A 5356-nucleotide genomic window follows, 5' to 3' on the forward strand; every position below is an offset into this window, starting at 1 on the left:
GTCCAAAGTGGGAAACAAGAACTTGAATAGTGAGGGAGAAAGGGCTGGGAGCTTTCTCTGAAGGAGAGAGGGGTGGGGTAGAGTGATGGAGGGAGGGAGGGTAAATAAAGGGGGCAATAGAAGCTACCAAATCCCACCCCCCTCCCTCCCTCCCTCCCTCACTCTACCCCACCCCTCTCTGTGCTGCTACCCCATCCTGCCCACTCCCCTTCTCCGTCCTACCTCACTCTATCCACCATCACACACTTGTCTTTTGTGTGGCAGGGAACCTAAGGAACAATCCTGACTCTCTTTTCCCAAAATAAGCCTGAAGTGAGAGAGGGAGCGCAGAGTAAAGCTAGGGTGAGGAGATTGGACCTGGGAGGTGCACAGCCCCTAGTTATAAGCTGTGGGAGTGGGAGTGCACTGCACTTACCTCAGCCAAGCCGACTAGAATAGCCCGCCTGCCTGTACTGCCTACCTGCCTGCATGTACTGCTTGTCTCTCTTCTCTCTCTCTCGCTCGCTCTCTCTCTCTCTCTCTCTCTCTCTCTCTCTCTCCTTCCCTCCTACTTTCCACCCCGGAGTGTGAGAGCGCTGAGATTCAGAAGGTGCGCCTCAGATCCACTTTTAGTCAGCCTGAAGACGGCATAGACGTTTTCCCCTCCTCTCTCGCTCTCACTCTGTCCCTCTCTCAGAGTCTCTCTCTCTCACTCGCTCATTTTCTGCAGAAGCACATGGACTAAATTTCCTCCAGAGAGACAGAGAAAGAACCAAAAGAAAAATACAATTTGTTTCACCTGCAGTTGGTGAAAATATTCATTTTTTTCTGTTGTTGTTGTAGTCCCCCCTCCCTTCCTCTGCACATGTAAACTAACTCAGCTTTAAAACCAGAGGCATTTCTACGTTTTTATTTATTTTTTTATTACTTTTTTGTTGTTGATATTGACTGATCTGATACCATCCCAATTTCTCCGGGAGACATGCGTGGCTGAAGGAGGAGAGGAGCCAGAGGACCCACCTGAAATTACCACCTCACTGACACCCACACACACATCACATTCCTCCATCTAACCTTCAACGCTCGGTGGAGAGAAACGCAAGGTAAGCCCCCCGCGTCCTCTTCCCTCCTTACGTGTCCCTCCATTTCCTCTCATCCCTCCATCCTGTCATCCCTTGCATTTTCCTTATATCACATTTCGCCGCAGGGCAGGGAGCGAGAGACCCGTGAGCCAAAGGCAACAGAAAAGGCAGAAAGAAAAACACATGGAGCAATAACTCAGTCATGGGACCTGCATAATACTCTGTGGTGCTGAGCTAAAGCTAGCGCTAGCAAAAGGCAGGAGTTTAATGCCTTTAAGATTAGAAACTACCAATGCAACTCTTGCAATTATCTCCCTGTATGTCACATTTGTATTCCATCAACTGTTATAGTAATAATATTAGCCATTTCATTATTACGCGTCATTATGGTTCCTCGTAGCGTGACTTTCAGGCATCCTGCTCTCTCTCTCTCTTCCGCTCTTTCTATCTCTCTTTCTATCTCTCGTTCTCTCATTCATGCAGCTGGCTGTTTATTTATTAGCATGATTGTGTGCACGAGTGTCTGTGTATGTATATATGTGTGACTATGTATGTGAGTGTGCGTTAGTTCCATGAACATGTAAGGACGGCCAGTTTGTCTCTCACAGCGACACAGGTTTCCTTCATATGAGGTGGGAGGGTGTGTCTCTGTCTCTGCCTTCTCATTGGTGGATTATCCCAAGACAAGTTGAAGGCAAAGTGTTGCATAGTGTCTACACCTGTATGTTGAGCTCCACTCTTAGAAAAAAAAAATTGATGTCTCAAACCTAAATTCTGTCAGCATAGGAAAAAACTTTGAATAACCCTATTTGGTTCCAGGTAGAATCCTTTTTGGTTCCATATAGAACCCTTTCCACAGAGGGTTCTACATGGAACCCAAAAGTGTTCTACCTGGAGCCAAAAACGGTTCCCCTATGGGGAAAGCTGTGGAACCATTTTGGAACCCTATTTTCTAAGAGTGTATTGTCTATAAGGCACACGTGTGTTGTATTCGTTTTGTCTTAGTTCACTGCCGGTGAATAAGATGAGTGTTACTGCTGTAAAGAGGGATGCAACTTTTGTTATATTTGTCGTCTACCCTCTTTTCCCCGTCTTTGTCCTCTACTCTCCTCTCCTGGCTGGCTCGCTATTGTAGCCCCCCTCGTCCACGTTCCGTCTGCTCTCCTTCTGTTCCCCCATCCCTCTCTCTTTCTTTCGCGCTCTCTCTCTTTCCCCCTCTCTCTCTCTCTCTCTTTCCCTCTCTCTCTTTCCCTCTCTCTCTTTCCCTCTCTCTCTCTCTCCCTCTCTCTCTTTCCCTCTCTCTCTTTCCCTCTCTCTCTCTCTCTCTCTCTCCCTCTCTCTCTTTCCCTCTGTCTCTCTCTCTCCCTCTCTCTCTCTCTCTCTCTCCCTCTCTCTCTCTCTCTCCCTCTCTCTCTCTCTCTCTCTCTCTCTCTCTCTCTCTCTCTTTCCCTCTGTCTCTCTCTTGGTGCGCTGCGACGCTCCTGGCATGCAGGATTACATTCCTCAGAAACGACATCCCTCCATCACTGAGAAGGAGGAATATTCAGGACTCTGAGTCATACAGCGGGCAATGTGACAGACTCTGAGAGATAGAAAGAGAACGACAGAGAGAGAGAAAGAGGCAGAGAGAAAGAGAAAAACAGAGGAGCATAAAGTGCGAAATAGAGAGCAAGAGGGAAAGACAAAGAAATAGAGAGAGAGAGAGAGAGAGAGAGGCCGAGAGGAAATTGGAGAGATAGAAGAGAGGGGAAAATAGGGTCAGAAAGGAACAGCAAAAATGCTTTCATAACACATGCTGTGAAATAGGATTCGATGAAAAAAGAAAATGCTGCTGTACACTGTAGCAACAGTCTAGCATAAGAACATAACCTATGAGAGAGAGAGAGAGGGGTAGAGAGAAAATGAGAGAGACACAAGGAGGGGGAGGTAGAGAGACAGAGAGAGAGAGAGAGAGAGAGAGAGAGAGAGAGAGAGAGAGGGGGGGGGGAGGTAGATCTGGACTCCTGCTCAGTCTCTATATCAATTCAATTCAACGATTTTATTGGCATGGGAAACACATGTTAACATTGCCAAAGCAAGTATATAATAAACACAAGTGAAATAAACAATAAAATGAACAGTAAACATTACACTCACAGAAGTTACAAAAGAATAAAGACATTACACATGTCATATTATGTGCAAATAGTTAAAGTACAAAAGGAAAAATAAATTAACATAAATATGGGTTGTATTTACAATGGTGTTTGTTCTTCACTGGTTGCCCTTTTCTTGCTGCTGTGATGGCACACTGTGATATTTCACCCAGTAGATATGGGAGTTTATCAAAATCAGGTTTGTTTTTTGAATTCTTTGTGGATCTGTGTAATCTGAGGGAAAGATGTGTCTCTACTATGGCCATACATTTGTCAGGAGGTTAGGAAGTGCAGCTCAGTTTCCACCTCATTTTGTGGGCAGTGAGCACATAGCCTGTCTTCTCTTGAGAGCCAGGTCTGCCTACGGCGGCCTTTCTCAATAGCAAGGCTATATGCTCTCTGAGTCTGTACATAGTCAAAGCTTTCCTTAAGATTGAGTTAGTCACAGTGGTCAGGTATTCTGCCACTGTGTACTCTCTGTTTAGGGCCAAATAGCATTCTAGTCTGCTCTGTTTTTTGTTAATTACTTGACATGTTGGAAGAATTATCTTTTTGTTTTCTCATGATTTGGTTGGATCTAATTGTGTTGCTCTGTGGTGTCTGTTTGTGTTTGTGAACAGAGCCCCAGGACCAGCTTGCTTTGGGGACTCTTCTCTAGGCTCATCTCTCTGTAGTTGATGGCTTTGCTATCTCTCTCTCTCTCTCTCTCTCTCTTCCTCTCTGTCTCTCCCTCTCTCCCGCTCTCTCTCTCTCCCTCCCTCTCTCTCTCTCTCTGCATCTCCCTCCCTCTCTCTCTCTGTATCTCCCTCCCTCTCTCTCTCTCTGTCTCTATCTCTAACTCGCTCTCTCTCTGTCTCTCTCTCTAACTCGCTCTCTCTAACTCTCTCTCTCTCTCTCGCTCTCTCTCTGTCTCTCTCTCTACCTCGCTCTCTCTCTGTCTCTCTCTCTAAGTCACTCGCTCTCTCTCTCTCTCTCTCTCTCTCTCTTTCTCTCTCTCTCTCCCTCTCTCTCTGTATCTCCATCCCCCTCTCTCTCTCCCCCTCTCTCTCTCTCTCGCCCTCTCTCTCTTTCTCTCTCTCTCTCTCTGTCTCTCTCTCTAACTCGCTCTCTCTCTCTCTGTCTCTCTCTCTAACTCTCTCTCGCTCTCTCTCTCTACCTCGCTCTCTCTCTCTCTCTCTCTACCTCGCTCTCTCTCTCTCTACCTCGCTCTCTCTTTCTCTCTCTCTCTCTCTACCTCGCTCTCTCTCTCTCTACCTCGCTCTCTCTCTCTCTACCTCGCTCACTCTCTCTCTCTACCTCGCTCTCTCTCTCTACCTCTCTCTCTCTCTACCTCGCTCTCTCTCTCTCTACCTCGCTCACTCTCTCTCTCTGTCTCTCTCTCCAACTCTCACTCTCTCTCTCTACCTCGCTCTCTCTACTTCGCTCTCTCTCTCTTTCTACCTCGCTCTCTCTCTCTCTAAAAACATTTGGCAGCATCCTCCCCCTTCACTGGACCGCGTCAAGAGTGCAGGTTGCATATACAGTATACCTGTGTGTGTGTGTGTGTTTGCGCGTGTGTGTGTGTTACATAAGCTGCCAGGAAAATAAACAGACGATAGACATACACACACACACACACACACACACGTGTGAACTCTCTCTCTGACGGAAGATAAATCGGGGGATGGGTCAGGTGGACAAAGTGTTACAGGGAACGTCAGTGTGAATTGACTACACACACACGCGCGCACGGTCTGGGACAGGTAGTATGTCCGGCGAACAGGTCAGGGTTCCATAGCCTCAGGCAGAACAGTTGAAACTGGAGCAGCAGCACGGCCAGGTGGACTGGGGACAGCAAGTAGTCATAAAGTAGTCATCATCAACTACCTCTTTCCCTACTGTTTTTATTTATTTATTTATTTTGCTCCTTTGCACCCCATTATTTCTAGCTCTACTTTGTACATTCTTCCACTGCAAATCTACCATTCCAGTGTTTTACTTGCTATATTGTATTTACTTCGCCACCATGGCCTTTTTTTTGCCTTTACCTCCCTTATCTCACCTCATTTGCTCACATTGTATATAGACTTATTTTTCTACTGTATTATTGACTGTATGTTTGTTTTACTCCATGTGTAACTCTGTGTTGTTGTATGTGCCGAACTGCTTTGCTTTATCTTG

The 5356-nt window shown here is 46.5% G+C and overlaps 1 protein-coding gene across 1 annotated transcript in view; it reads left to right on the top strand.

The window, feature by feature from the left end:
• Positions 1–252: 252 nt before the first annotated feature.
• LOC110496553 (collagen alpha-2(VIII) chain-like) overlaps positions 253–5356 on the top strand; it is a 119520-nt gene continuing 114416 nt past the window's right edge. The window contains exon 1 of the mRNA XM_036953301.1: positions 253–1082. The gene's annotated coding sequence lies outside the window, so the exon portion shown is untranslated. The remainder of the gene's footprint in view (positions 1083–5356) is intronic.

This window comes from Oncorhynchus mykiss, chromosome 18, assembly GCF_013265735.2.
Source record: "Oncorhynchus mykiss isolate Arlee chromosome 18, USDA_OmykA_1.1, whole genome shotgun sequence".
NCBI classification, from domain to species: Eukaryota; Metazoa; Chordata; class Actinopteri; order Salmoniformes; family Salmonidae; genus Oncorhynchus; species Oncorhynchus mykiss.